This window comes from Acomys russatus, chromosome 1, assembly GCF_903995435.1.
Source record: "Acomys russatus chromosome 1, mAcoRus1.1, whole genome shotgun sequence".
Classification (NCBI taxonomy): Eukaryota; Metazoa; Chordata; class Mammalia; order Rodentia; family Muridae; genus Acomys; species Acomys russatus.
The window spans coordinates 69,955,463-69,971,501 of NC_067137.1; the positions used below are offsets into that span (position 1 = coordinate 69,955,463).

General features: G+C 42.3%; 1 pseudogene; it reads left to right on the forward strand.

The window, feature by feature from the left end:
• Positions 1–6,034: 6,034 nt before the first annotated feature.
• On the forward strand, positions 6,035–6,658 carry LOC127196289 (PRELI domain-containing protein 1, mitochondrial-like; annotated as a pseudogene).
• Positions 6,659–16,039: the final 9,381 nt, after the last annotated feature.

The following is a 16,039-nucleotide window of genomic DNA, read 5'->3' on the forward strand; positions in this document are numbered from 1 at the left end:
AGCTTCGTTACACTATTTAGAGTCATGAGACTAGATGAGCTCATCAATGGAGAAGGAACAAGAAAAGCACCAAGGCCTGAGGTCTGCAGTGCCCACTGCTGTGAGGTCAGCTTGATAAGGAATAGCCAGCAAAGGTAACCAAGAAAAGATGGCTAGCCATGGGGAATTCAGATCGTAGATGAGTATTAAGTAACACAGCAATCACTGGGAACTCTAAGTAGAGTAATTCTAATGAAATAATCACAAGAAACACTGAATTGAGCACTAAGAGAAAATGGGAGGCAAATTGGAAGCAGGGAGATGAGAACTCAGAAAGTTCTGGTGTAAAGAAACACTAGGGAATGGAGCCCTTGTTAGTAGTCCCAGTAACTGGTATTTATTAGTATTGCTGTGTTTTGCCTGGAAGCCAGTGAACATGACCCAGTAGAGAGGAGAATGGTAATGCAGAATCAAGGAGAGAGAGTCAGTGGAGCAATGCCCTTGATCACTATTACAAGATGGAATCCACCCAAGGGAGATGGCTGGCCTCAGCTAAGAGTACAAACAGTTCCTCTACAATAATAGACAAAACAGAGTCCAGAGGCGTGCAGGAGCAGTGATGGGACTTGGAGCATGTCTGTTATTTTCTCACCGAATGGAAAGGTAAGTCAGCACCTGAAAAATCAAAACTGGAAAAAAAAATACTCTGAGAAGGGTTGGCAAGAAAATTAATGTCTGACAAACACACACAAAAAAGATGAGTTGCCAAGGATGCAGAACAATGGATTCAGTCGCACACTACTGCCAGGTCTGAAAATGGGTAGGAACACTTGAAAGACAACGCCTTTACTTTGTGAAGGCAAAGAGTCATATAACCCATAACCTAGCAAAGCCATCTCTAGGGCTTAATGTTAGAAAACTGTGTGTGAGAGAGAGAGTGTGTGGGCCGTCGCAAGACTCATTGGCATGATTACTCTAACAGCAGGCGCTCAAAAATTAATGACAAAATAATATCTTTGAAGTATGAATTAGTAAGAAAATAACAAAAAGATGGTTACTACAAGGAGGAAGGGGGTGGGAAGGGAATGACTGATAAATGGGGGAATCTGAAATCAGCATGCCCCTCTCTTAAGCCAGATGATTTGTTAAATTGTACAAATATGTTTTGTTTACCTTCCTTTAAACACTTTAATGTTCAATTATGAGAAGTGCTTTCAATCTCTCAGTCTCACTACTTAACGTTAATCCAGTCAGTTTTGATTTAGAACTCTTAGTTGAATAAACTCCATCAGTTCAAGGTCCTTTGACTGCCTTTTTCCTTCCCTTCTCCTCAGAAGATGACATAATCCACCACCACCACCACCACCCCCCGGCCCCTGGGATTCCACGACATCTCTGAGAGCTAAGGAAGGTTAATGGTCCAAGATGGTTATCTGTAATCACAAGTAGCTCATCTCCTCTCATCTTGGAGCCATGCTCTTGTGTCTGATACTTCGTGTGCTCATGTGAGCCTCTGCTCTGGTCTGGTCTTGGCGGTATATGAATCTTCTTACATGAGACCTAGGCTGTCTGTGGTATACCAGTGAGCACTCTTATGGGGCTCTTATGGGCTCTGGAAATCTCCCTTATTTTCTCCATCCCACCCTGTTGAGCATGGAGCTCTAGTGAGGCTACCACAGCCTTGCTTATCCTTTGCTTTCCATCTTCCTGTCCCATGTTACAGAAGGTTCTCTGTGCTCTGGGACAGTCTCAAATCAGGCATTCCTCTCTGGTTTCATATCCGTATCCATGCTCCAGACCTGCCCCACAGATCACCACATCCTAAACTCTGAAATAAAGTATGCCATTATCATTAATCCTATTCTTTTGCTTCATGTATCTGTGTGTGTGTGTGTGTGTGTGTGTGTGTGTGTGTGTGTGTGTGTGTGTGTGTGTTTTAGTTGGTTTTTTGTCTTTTGGCGTTTTTCTGGGGGCGGGGGTTGTTGGGTTTGGTTTGGTTTGGTTTGGCTTTTTTTGCTTTTTATTTTGTTTTGTTTTGCTTTTCAAAACAGGGCTTCTCTGTGTAGCCCTGGCTGTCCTGGACTCTTTCTGTAGGCCAGGCTGGCACAGAGATCCACATCTTTCTGCCTCCCTGAGTGATGGGATTAAAGGCATGTGCCACTGCCCCAGCTGCGTCAACTTTCTTGTATCTTTATGGTCAATAATTTGATGCCATTATTTATTCGGAGGGATTTGTTGTTGTTTGTTACAGGTAGGGTCTCAGTATGTATCAGAGGCCAGCCTCAAAACTGAGACCCTCCACCTATGCTTCCAGGTGCTAGAAATACAGGTGTGTGTGGCCTCCGCAGCCCTCCCAACCCATAGCTTTTCGTTGAATCTGAGACATGATACACTAAGAAGACTCTAGAGTCTTGCTCCGCAGACATGGGCTTCCTGGTTTAATCAGTGGCCTCCTCCTCTAGCACAGGCTTGGCACTATCATAGTCTGTTTTGCAGCTGCATGGGGCCTGTCCACTTTTTTTTTCTTCTTTGAGTAATCAATGAATGTGTTTATGACTTTAATTTTGAGCTATTTAAGCCATGCTTAAACATGATGGAGAGTTCTAATATAGAACATTTTATTCACTCTCTGTTTAAGAGTTTCAACCACAGCAGAGTGAATGGATGGTTCTTTATCATCTTGTAAGATAAGTGATGTTCCAACTGTCTCTTCTAATTATAATAAAGCCATATGTCCTCTTGTGGATGGCTTGGCATAGTGTCCAAGTATTGATGGCCCATGAGATTTTACAAAGATTAATTCAGATGAGCTCATAAGTTTGTTGGCAGAGGTATCTAGTAGGCATTCCTGTCTGTGTATGGCTGCTATTGAGGGTAATATAATGATATGAAGTTGAGACTTCCCTGTCTAACGCTGCCTTCAGCTTCAATCATTAGTCCGACTCTGCATTCTTCCCAGAGCATCTTTTTATCATCACAAATGAGACTGACAAGGTGAGATCAATGAGTTTCAGAAATGTTAACATCCATGGGTTTTTCCTCTCAGCCTTCAAGTTATACAACAAACACTAGCATCTTCTGGACAAATCAATGTACATCAAGAGAAGAATAAGTAACCGTGTTTATTCAAAAGACAGTGTGTATGCGTCCAATGACACCAGTGGTCAAGTGAAAGGGAAGTCAACCACTCACGTTACAAGAGTAAGAATTGCTACAAATCTGAGCAAAATACAATGCGTTACATTCAGGAAATGTATTCATAGAACCTCTTATTTAGAATGCTGACTAAAGAAATTAACTTAAACATGAAGGGGGAAATGCCTTTGAAAATGATGCACCGAGAACTAGGTTAGCTCAGTGATAGAGTACTTGAGTAAAACACACACACACACACACACACACACACACACACACACACACACACACACACACACATGAGGATCTCAGTTTGACTCCCAGCACCACAAACATAAATAAAATCAAGTGAGACAGCATAAGCCTTTGTCCTGCCAAACAACTGAGCCCACTCAGACTACCCAAGAGAAATTGAACAAGTAACACCCAAGTACCCAGTGCAATTGAGGATCAACCTAGCCTTAGTGAAATAATCAGGTGGGGAGAAATGAGAAGTCTAGTAGGTGAAGGAAGTGTCTCAAAGGCATAGTCCAAGAAAATGGAGACATCTTCTATTTTAACCCATAGCTTCATGGTGTTTTAAACTAAAAGATGCTTAATAGTCTCCCTTGAATTCAAAAGGTTTATTTCAGAAGCAAGGGAACTGAGTCCCACACTTCACAGACTTCCTAATTTAGTCAAGGGCCTCCTCCCCAAGAATGGACTTGGCACTGTCATAGCTTGTTTTACAGCAGGCTATTTAATGCATTTGGGGCTTATTTTTAATTTCTTTCCCTTATAAAATAAATGTCAATATTTTAAATGTTTCTTTTTTATGTGTATGAGTGTTTTACCTGCACGTGTGACTATGCACCTTGTGCCTGCAGTACCCTCAGAAGCCAGAAGAGGGTGATGGATCTCCTGGGACTGTTGTTACAGATGATTTGTGAGCTCCTGTGGGTGCTGGGATCTAACGTGAGTCCTCTGGAAGAAAAGCCAGAGCTCTCAGTCACTGAGCCATCTCCCCAAAATCTGGGAAGAATTGGCATAATGGAAACCATGATCATAATTTGTTATATGGAAAAAAATCTATTTTCAATTAAAAAAAACATTGCTTTAAATTTTTTGGGGGGGAGGGGGAGATATAATTGCACACCAGAAATAGAATCTATAAAATAAAACCAAACCAGATGTGGTAGCTCATACATATATTTCCAGCATCCCAGAGACTGAAACAGGAGGATTGCCATGAGTTTGATGTCAATTGTGAGCTTAGAGTGATATCCTACCTCAAAAGAAAAATAAAAAGAACTTAGCACCTGAGAATAAAAATCTTTGACATCTCTTTAGCAATGCCCTATGTAAGGAGAAGAAAGAATGCATGTTTTATCTAACTCATGAAGACATTAGGCCTCACTCCTATCCTAAAGATTGCCTCATTTCTGTTTTCAACTTTTTGAGTTTAATATTAGAATCTTCACTAAGGAACTTTTCTCCAGTTCCCAGATTACAGATATTCACTTTAGTAATGAGCAAGTGACTTCTACAGATATAATTACAAACAACATGTGCCACAAATAAAAGGTTAGGTCCTGGTCATTTTTAAACAAAACATTAATCCTAATGTAAGTTAGAAACAAGCAGGGAAAGGCTCGGTAAAGAGTGATAGCACAGCTGGAGAGGCGGCTCGTTTGCCAACGCGCTTGCCTTGGAAGCATGAGGGCCCGAGGGAGATCCATGCACAGTTATGAGCAATTGTAATCCCAGCACTGGAAAGATGGAGACTAGGGGTCCCTGGAGCCTGATGTGCAGACAGCCTAGCCTACTTGGCAAACTCCAGGCGAGTGAGAGACCCTGTGTCAAAAATAAAGAAAAAAATTTAAAAATATGCCAGCATCTGAGGAATAACACCTGAGGTCATCTTCTTGCCTCCAAACATGTGTACATGCACACACACACACACACACACACACACACACACACACACACACAATGATATTTGTATGTGAACAACACAAGTACAATGTGACTACCTGTTTCATAATAAATTGTGGGTGTGTCCAAACAGGTTGAGGCAAGAGAGAATTCTAAAGACCAAGGAAGAGAATTACATTAGCTGTTTTAAAACCGTAATCTTTTATCATGGTGATTTATACTAAGAGTAGCTCCAGTCTGAGGTTGAGCTTGCTGAGCCTATATTTTGTAGAAGAGTTTTTTGTGTGAGGTCGTGGTGGTCTCAGTGCAAGCTTGTGTGGTTCTGGCAAGGTTTTCCGATAATTAACTGTGCATAGGAACCCTCCCTTCATAACCTTGTTGCTTCGTTAACATTTTTAAGTTCGGGTTGGCCCCGCAACTCCATTTTCATTCTGAATGTGGTGCTTTGGATGAGAAATGCCCCCCATAGGCTCAGGCATTTGAACACTAGATCTCCAGTTGGTGGCGCTGTTTGTAGGCATGGAATAGCCTTACGGAAGGAAGGAAGCACATCACTGGGAGTGGGCGTTAACAGTGTCAAACTTCTCACTTTCAGTTCTCTCTGTCTCTGCTTCCCTTGTGGTTCATCATTGAGGATGGGACGCCACAACTTCCTGCCACCTGCTGATCTCTACCCACAATGATGGAGTCTTATTCTTCTGGAACTGTAAGCCAAATTAAGCTCTTTCATAAGTTGTCCTGATCAGTCATGATATTTTACCACAGCAACAGAAGAGTAACTGATACACAGACAATTTCTCCTTTTTTCTAATTATCATTATTAAATAACTACCTATACTACAGAATAAGTAATATTTGATTAAGAGAATTTGCAAGGCACAGCCCTATAGTCCTTATGGCTATGGTAACAACTTGGGTCTAGCCCAGCAGAGGCTGCACCGAGAGCCTTGTCCACCCCTGGCTCTGCACCCTGATGTTGTCTACTAGGCCTGCCCAGGCCACAATGATGGTGAAGTATTTCATGAGCCAGAATGTGCTCTAAGTTACTGGGACCAAGAGTTCATTGCCATGTAGCAATGGCACCTGAATCCCTGTAGCAAACATAGCTTAACTGAGCACACAGTGCCCCAGGAGGTGAGCCTTGACTGGAATCTTCTGTCCCATAGACTCCTGACCAAGCCCAACAGGATGGTATGTTGGACAAAGGAACTGTTTCCTGCTCTTTGGTGTTCACCCTGGAATACTTTATTGGGGAGCCACAGAATCATATAACCACATTCACAGGAAACATCAGACACACCCAGCTGGAGGGATGATGTGTTTGCTGTGTGGACTCTAACAACAGTTGCTGGACCGAAACGCACAGGAAGCCTTGGTCCCCAGTTTACTTGGCATCTCCAGAGCTGTCCAGGAATTCGGTCTGCCTATTTCAAAAGCAATGTGACCAAGACAATGAAGAGTTTTGAGTACATCTTGGCAAAGCTAAAATGTGAGGCTCTTTACAATAAGCTTGTTGAGACAACAAAAAAGGGGCCAAAGGCAAAGGAAAGGGCACCCACTGGCAGCTGCAGAGGAGGTCAAGGACCTAGCCAACAAGGCTAACTCAACCAAGCAGCCTCAACAGCAATAACACTCTGTGTAGCCCACCGGCCAGTGCAACTCCACTCTTTCTCTCTTCTCCCCATTACACTTTATTACTAAAAGTCCATGTCCAGCCCTTTCTGCTGCCCGGATGGTGGGTCGGAGCAGGAGTCCTGTTCGGCACCTGTAGCATGCCAGGCTGAGTGTCCACTCTGATCCTGGCCTCACCCACTGGGCCGCTGGTGTCAGGTGCAGCAGCTGGTGTCAGGTGCAGCAGCTGGTGTCAGGTGCAGCAGCTGGTGCTAGGTGCAGCAGCTGGTGTCAGGTGCAGCAGCTGGTGTCAGGTGCAGCAGCAGCGATGCCTAGGAGAAGTGGTAATAAACGAAGGATGGCACAGGCCATGAGGGCGGAGCTCTGATGTGTCCCAAGTACATAGAACTATGTTTAGCCCATAACAGGTTCTCCATCAACACTTGATTTGATTGGCCCCAGGAAAAAGAAAGAAAGTTTAGAAAATCATTTAGATTATCTCCCAGTAGGTAGAGAGATGCCACTCAAGCACCACCATGGAGATCCTGTGTGCTGAAGGGTAGGAGAAGGAAGGCAGAGAGAGTCTCCTGGCACATTCCCAGCATCTTCCTGACTCTACTAGGTTGTTTTCCTACCATATCGCTGAATGTTATTGGACACCATTGCCCTTTGCCTCGATAACGCAAGTAGGCAATGTCAGCTCCTCCCACCAGCCTCTGGACAACCTCCTCCTGTGTGGATATAGTTGGTGCAGATATTCATGAGACACATACCATCATTTGTTTTGCTGTGAGTGTCCTGAGGCTAATTTGGAACCTTCCTCTTTATTGAGTGTGCTCGTGGACAGATTGTCCTGTAAGATGTCAGACAGTGTAGAAAATCAAGGGAGAGCTGAACAAAGAGGGGGTGAATGTTCTGGGCAGAGGAAAGCATCCATCCTATGTCAATCAGAAGCATCGTGGCCTCCAGCCTCTCAGCTGGGACTCACCTCTAATTAGTCCTAACCCATTCCATCATGTAAGCACACATTATGTTAGTAGTAGTTTATAATTCAGCCCAAATTACTAATCTTTAAAAATGAACCCCTTGTTAATGTTCAAGATAAAAAGTGACAACTTCCTGTTATGCTGTGATTAGGTAAGTGGTTGTCAGTGCCCCGGATTTTCCCATGGAAAAGACATTTTTGCATACATTCACTAGCGGGTTGGTAGTATAAGAGTCGGATAAGCACAATGCAAATGGCGTTAAGAGCAGTCATACCGGGCTGGACCGAGGGCTTCGTGGTGAAGAGCAGCTGCTGCTCTTGCAGAGGACCTGGGTTTGGTACCCAGTACCCACATGGCGACTTACAACTGTCTGTAACTCCAGTTCCAGGAGATCTGATGCCCTCTTCTGACCTCTGTAGATACCAGGCACTCACATAGTGCACAGGTAACACACACACACACACACACACACACACACACACACACACACACACACACACAAAATATCTACAAATTTTTTAAAAGAACAATGATATTGCTATGACCTTTAAGATAAATTAGACTTTATTTCATTTTGAAATTTCTCCTCTAATATCTTCTGACTAAAATGCCCAAGTTAATACATGTTTTTCACTAAGATGCATGTTCTGGCCTTTTGATGCTTTTGCAACAGAATGAAAATATGCCTTTTATATATCATAATCCTTTGGAGTGTTTACTGAATTAATCCATCTTGAAACAAAATGAGAACCTCTCTAAGTGCTGGCTTTGGGTTAGCTGGAGCATTCACTTTACAGTCATCATGACACATAATTACTGAAATTATGTATTGGGGAGGCAACCATTTATTTACAAACATTATAAATACAAGAAAATTTGGAGGTTTAAACAGTTAACGCAAGAAAAACAGTGACATTTCATAACACTAAATTTAACTCTTTCTGATACAAGATGTCTTAAATAGCAGATCTAGAATGAATTCCCTTACGACTTTTGGCGTCTAGATAAGTCTTTTTCCTATTTGTGTTAGTTCTAATTTATTCCTTCAATATATGTGTCTGAGCCAAAAAAAAATTTTTTTTTTGATTTTTAGAAACACTACGATGATCGGAAGTGGTTGAGATGAACTTGTCTGAGAAACTCAGTCGTATCTTCACAAGCTCCTGCCAGCTTCCCGCTCTCCTTAAGGTAGCCGAACAGGCGCCTTCTTTGTTTGCATATTTTACCCCATACTTCTCCTCAGGGGTGTCCTTAACCACACACAACAGGCCTGGCTCTGGGCTGTTGGATGGTCTAGGGGCAAGGATGCAGCCTGGAGGACTTTTTTCCCTCTTGCCTGGGAAATGAGATTTTTCACAGATGACCCCGGGGGTCTGAATATCAGGGGCCACGGATGCTTGAGGTGATCTTTGACAGTTCCCCCACAGTTCTGGAGACTGAGCAGTAACCACAGGCCTTCTGGAAGTGTCCTTTCCTCTCTGTTTAAGGAAATCACCAGTGTCTCTGACCCAGAAAACTGTGGACTCTCAAAGGTTAGCCATGGAAACTTGCAGAGATTTTCTAACTGAGGGTCTTCCAGGGTCTCGTGATGATGTTTCCAGTGTGCTGGAAACCGGCTTTGTGCAGCGGTGTCAAACTGAAGTAATAACCCGGAAGTGATTTTACCCCATCAGTGGACTTGCTAGACCACTGTAGGGCATGGGTCCTGGGCAGCTCTAACGATTCAGAATGGTGTCGGGGCCCTCCAGTGGCTATTGATGAAATAAACAGTGGGGCTTCCTGGAACCAGATCTCTTTGGGGTCTGGTCAGGATCCAGTTGCAAACCATGCCTCCTGTAGAGAAAAAACAAAAGAATTCTAGGTTACAGTCCTTTGCGTTGGGGAAGCCAGGGCAGCAGGAGCTGGAAGGTAGCCCTGCACGTCGCATCATCAGTCAGGAAGCAGAAAGAGGGTAAAATTATAGTTTTTAAAAGGTGGTATGTCCCTGGGGGCTTTACTCCAGATATAATGTGAACCTGACTCGTGACATTATTACATATAAATATGCTTGTTTGCTAGTAATACATTAATATGATTACTTAAATATAATGTCTTACCTTTAAACAAATTTCATCACACCCTCATTTGAAATGACTCATATTAGCTCACAAAATGGCATAAGTTCAATTTCTCACATTAAAGCTGAAAATAGAAACTAAATACAAAACTACCTCAAAATTATTCCCTCGAAGTAAAACTAAAAGGCAAAAGAATAGCCAGGCGGTGGTCACGCACATCTGTAATCCCAGCACTCAGGAGGCAGAGGCAGGCGGATCTCTGTGAGTTCGAGGCCAGCCTGGTCTACAGAGTTCCAGAACAACCAGGGCTACACAGAGAGACCCAGTCTCAAACAAAACAAAGCAAAACAAACACACAGAAAAAACAACAACAACAAAAAGAAGGTAAAGTGATGGTGATATAGATCAGTTTGCTATCATATATAAGTCCCTCAGTTCAATTCTCAGCCCCCCAAAACAAAAAAGAGCAAGACAAAGAAACAAAAAACACTGCTGTGGTACCGTGTACACTAGTGATAACAGGTGCATGCCCCTCCATTGCCCCACTCCCCACCCCACCCGCTTCTGGTTAGGACTTAACCACTGGTCCCCACAGTTTTTGCAGATTTTTGTTCTAAGACTTTTAATGTTAATTACAATAGAGGGTGAGAAAAGCAAAGGGCACTACAAATGGCAAAACAAAACAAAGCTAAGCAAGGACTGCAATTCCTGACTTTTTTTCCCCTCAACCCATAAAGAAGTCACAGTGTTTACTTCAAACTGAAAGAATAATATGAAGAATAATAATCTATTTCAAGGGTGTCTTTAGTGTGGTAGGACCACAAAAAAAAAAAGTAATCCTCTATTCAGCCAGCATGGAAAATAGGAAAGGGCATCAACAGTGTGGCCACAGTACTCAGTCCGGTGTTTTAACCACCGGTTTCATCTCCATGAAGCGCACTCAGCAGGGACTGTTATTGTTCATGAAGACCGAAGAAGGCAGCTGACCACTTCTCTTTGTCCTCCTAGTCCTCAAGGTCAGCTTTGTTCTGTAAATCTCCATTAGGCGGCATTAGGTGCTCTGACGGAAGGGAGCGTGTTTTCACAAAGTAAATATAGCATCCTGAGACAGTGAGTAGATAATCTGAGAGAAAGGCCCAGGTAAGTGACACAGATGAGAGTGGATTTCTGGATTGTGCTAACTTGAGAAAGGACAGGAAGCCCGAGCATGGGTGCATGCGATGTATAAAATGAAGTCATTACAGGGATTTCTGCATTAGCTTCCCTCTTGGTTCAGAGGGAAGTTACTGGGAGCTTGTGAGGAATGACAGGGAAGTGACTAAGGAGGAGTGACAACAGGTGCAAGGGCAGCAGAGACATAACTAATGGGACAAGCAATATGGGAAGGAGAAGGAGCTGAGATGTCTCCTAAGCTCCTGTTAACTTCACTAAAAGAATCCCAGGGCGTGCAGTGTTAGCCATCTTCCAAACGAGGAGGCTGAAGTGCAGAGGGGTTAAGAAATACGTCTGTGGGTGTAGCTCAGTGGTACAGGACTTCTCTAGGATGCATGGAACTGAGTTCTTTCCTAGTGCTATGTTCAGTGGAATGAAAGGGGGAGAGAGAGAAGGAAGGACAGAGGGAGGGAGGGAGGGAAGGAAGGAAGGAAGGAAGGAAGGAAGGAAGGAAGGAAGGAAAGATTCTTCTCTAAAAGCCTGTGTCCACCTGCCATAAGAACATGCAAAACTTGCAGAAACTGAAGCAGAGATGGTGCCTGTGAATTTCATTTGACAGCCACATACATATGTGTTGTCCTCCTGAAATATGTGATTACCACATTATGAAACTCTAATTGTTTTTTTCCTATCCTGTACCAACTGCCTGGGAGATGAGATGCAAATGAACACATAATATAATTATAGCTGCTCTCATCCTATTCAAAAGTGCTGTTCTTTTCCATCAAACTCAGGTAAGTGGCCCTGATTTGTTTAATTTACAACATCCTATTTTAGTCCTGGAACCAGGAAAGACCATGAATAACTAAAGCAATCCTAGAGAGTAAGAACATAGCTGGAGGTATCACAATACCTACATGTAAACTAAACTATGGGGATATGGTGATTAAAAAAAAAAAAACAGCCTAGTATGGGCATATAGCAGACAACTAGACAGATGAGTCGAAAAAAGGAACTGGCAGTAAACCAGCAGAGCGATGGCCATTGTGCTGGCTAGTTTTATGTCAACTTGACACAAATAAGAATCATCTTGGAAGAGGGAACTTCAGCTGAGAAAACATCCCCACCACACTGGCCTCTGAGCAAGCCTGTGGTAGGTACACTTTTTTGATTGATGGTTGATGTGGTAAGGCCAGCTCACTGTAGCCATTACCACCCCGGGGCTGGTGCTTCTATAAGGAAGCAGGCTGAGCAAGTGATAGGGAGCAAGCCAGTAAACAGCACCCCTCCATGGCCTCCGCATCAGCTCCTGCCTCCAGGTTCCTGGCCTATAAATTTCCTGCAGTGGTGCACTTGATGGGAAACAAAGCTGAAATGAGCCCATTCCTACCCAGGTTGCTTTTGGTCACGGTGCTCTGTCATGACAACAGAAACCTAACTAAGGCACTCATCTAATTTTTGACCAAAATACAGGGGAAGAAAGATAATTTATTCAATAAATGGTCCTGGCCAAACTTGGATACCCACCTGCAGAAAAGTGAAATTAGATTCATATCTAATTTTGCACTTTGTGCAAAAATGAATTCAAGATACATCAAAGCCCTCAATTTAAAACATGAAGTACTGAAACTCCTGGACAAAACCGAATAACACAGACCTCAAGACATTGGGGTCAGCAAAAGCTTCTGAATAGAAATAACTTCAAGAGCCCAGGAGCCAGCCCCAAGGATCAACAGATGGGACTACACGGAATCAAAGTTTCTGCACAGCAAAGAAAAACACCAGGAGAGCACACAGACAGTGCACAGGATGGGAGAAAATCATTGCTAGCAACATTTTAGACATTTCAGAACTTATAAATTTAAGAAACTCATACATTCAATGCAAAGGGAATAAAACTGCCAATCAACAATTTGGCTAACTTTCAACAGATACTTTTCAAAAGAAATAGCCAATACTATTTTTTAAATGCACTCAACATCCCTAATCATCAGGTAATTGCAAATTAAAACTACTTTGGGACACCAATTTACTCCAGATAGAATGACTGTCATAAAAAAAAAAATCTGACAACAAATGTTGGACAGGATGTGGAGGAAGCAGAAACCTTATTCACTGCTGGTGGGAGTGCAAAGTAATCAATCCAGCAATTATGGAAATCAGTTTAATGCTTGAGCAAAAAAATTACACCTCACCACAGAGACATTTGCATGCAAGTCTGTTTAGCAAGGAAATGGAATCAACTAGATGGTCATCAGGTACGTGAGCAAATAATGAAAAATTAGTACATATAGGAAATGGAATATATTCATCACTAAAGAAAACTGAAATCATAGCATTTGCAGGAATATTGATGACATTAGAGTATATAATATTAAGGGAGTTCACCCAAACTCAGAAAGAAAAAAAAAATGTTCTCCCTCATGAAGATTGTAGCTTATAACATAAACATATATGTGTGCAAAACAGCTGTAGGTGTGGTGTAGACCAAGACGATCAGTGATGGAATGCAAGCAGAGGATACGTGAGTCACGAATGAGGATATAAAGCTAATTGTTTTTCTTGGTTCAACTCTGTCCATTTTTTTCTATGGTAGATAAGGGCATAGGAATGCAATTAATAGTAAAAGTAAAAGACTCTACAGCTTCGGGTGTGCAGTGGCTATGCCATGTCCAAAAGAAACCGATTCACAGCTCTCCTCCACACTCTCAAGCTCTCACACTCATTCTGTATCTAAGCCCTATGGGAGGGAGGTGCTGCAGATGGTCCATTAAAGGCTGAGCACCCACAATGAATTATTTTCATTTGAGCAGTTATAAGTCTCTGTTCTAATCACTGCCCACTGCTAAAAGAAGCTTCTGATAAAGGCTGACAGCAGCATCAATAAAAAATAAATATTTAGAAGGTAGTTTGCCACATCCACTTAGCAAAACAAAACAATAGCAGGTTTTCCCATAGAAGTAATGATAACCCTGGTGATGGAGTTTTGATCAGGTTTACAGTACCAGTTCCTTTTGTAGAGAGGTCCCGACTCCAATCAAAAAATTGTAGGTTACCTCAATGACAGTAGTCATGACACTATTATACCACATCTTGACTAGACGGCCAATATTATAAAATGCAATGTCTGGCCCTGGGCAAGAACACTGATGACTTTCTTCTAAGAAGTAAGCACCTTATATTCAGGCTTCATGGCACAGGCCTGTAATCCCAGCTAGTCAAGGGGATGAGGCAGGAGGATCACAAGTTCAAGGCCTGCCTGGGCTTCAGGATGAGTTTTAGCCGGCCTGGGTAACTGAATGAGACCTTGTCTCAAAGTAAATAACATTAAAAGGGCTGCAGTATAAGTCAGTGGTAACGTCCTTACCTAGTAATATGCAAGATTCTGAGTTTTAAAAAAAAACAACTCTTAAGAGGACAAATACTTAATCTGTGACTGCATCATTCTTCTACCAGTGAATTTTCATTAAAGTGCTATAAGAAGCCAAATTGTGCATCAGCTTGAGGATGTGTAAAGCCAGGCCTTTACTCTGCCCTCATAGCCTCACGGAGGGTATGAGTGGCCATAAACTGTGGTTTCTCTTTGCTGACGGCGTAATGCTTCCTTGCATCTGGCCCAGTCCCATCATCTCTTATCTAACAAGAAAAACTTACGTGTCTGGTGAAGGAAGGACGGTGGTTGAGATTAGGAGATCAGTGAAAAGAAGACAGAAAGGAGGAAGGGAGAGAGAGGGAAGGGAGGTGTTTATGGTATACACCCATAGCTATCGACATGGAAATTGGTTAAGTTAAAAAAGCAGGTTTCAGAACTATAGCTAAAATGTGTATATTATGTAAACATAGAAAGGGAAAAAGCAACAAAGAAGCAGAAACAACAAAGGAAAAATCACAACTAGACATCAAGAGCTGAGCACTGTTGTGAACTAAATATTTATGGGTCCATTTCCCTGCTTGCTTCTATTATTTCTTAATTTTTCCTACAAAGAATACAACTTTACTAGTACAAAGGGTTAAAAAAAAGAGTCAGAAAAAAAAACTGAGCAGCTGTGACTAAAGTTTGTTACCAGGTAATTACTCAACATTTCCTATCTTCTTTTAGCAGTTATTATATTATTCCAGTATTATATATTATATAATAGTATGCCAAGATACTGTGATGAAGGCAAAACTCTCTGGACTCCACATCTAGAGCTCTGAAATTAGACTTGGGCTGGGGCGGTGGGGAGTGGTGCGATGATTTCACTGGATAAGAGCACTTTTAGTGTAAGCATAAGGACCTGAGTTCAAATCCCCTGGGACTCATGAAAATCCACAAGTGGTTACATGTGCCTATAACCTCAGAGTTGTGGGGTCAAAGACAGGTGGATCAGTCACTGGAGTTTACTGACTGCCAGCCTGGCCCAGGCTCAGTGAATGTCCCTGTCTAAAGAGAAAAAGGTAGAATATGATAGAACAGGAATCCTGATATCTTTTTCTGCTCCCTGCATGCATGTATGGGTGTGCACCTCTGCACATATGTATACACACGCACCACTCACATATACCTCACACACACAATCATCATCATCATCATCATCATCATCATCATGGAATATTACTCTAACATGTATTATTAACTTGGGGGGAAATTGGGCCCGGGGTCCCACTCAAACTAAGGCACCAGCCAAGGACAATACAGGCGGTAAACTTTAAACCCCTTCCCAGATCTAGCCAATGGTCAGAACATTCTCCACAGTCGAGTGGAGAGTGGGGTAGGACTTTCTCATGTACTCTGGTGCCTCACATTTGACCATGTCCCCTGGGGAGGGGGAGGCCTGGTGGCACTCAGAGGAAGGATAGCAGGCTACCAAGAAGAGACTTGATACCCTATGAGCATATACAGGGGGAGGAAGTGCCCCTCAGTCACAGTCATAGGGGAGGGGAGTAAGGGGAAAATGGGAGGGAGGGAAGAATGGGAGGATACAAGGGATGGGATAACCATTGAGATGTAACAAGAATAAATTAATAAAAAATTTTTTAAAAACTTGAGGGGAAAGTGAAAATATATAGAATATAAAAGCATTCTTTTTGTTTGTTTGTTTGTTTTTGTTTTTTTTTATTCTTATTTTCTTTTCTTTTTATTTTTTTTTTATTTTTTTTTATTTTTATCTTCTTTTTTTTTTTTTTTTATTAATTTATTCTTGTTACATCTCAATGTTTATCCCA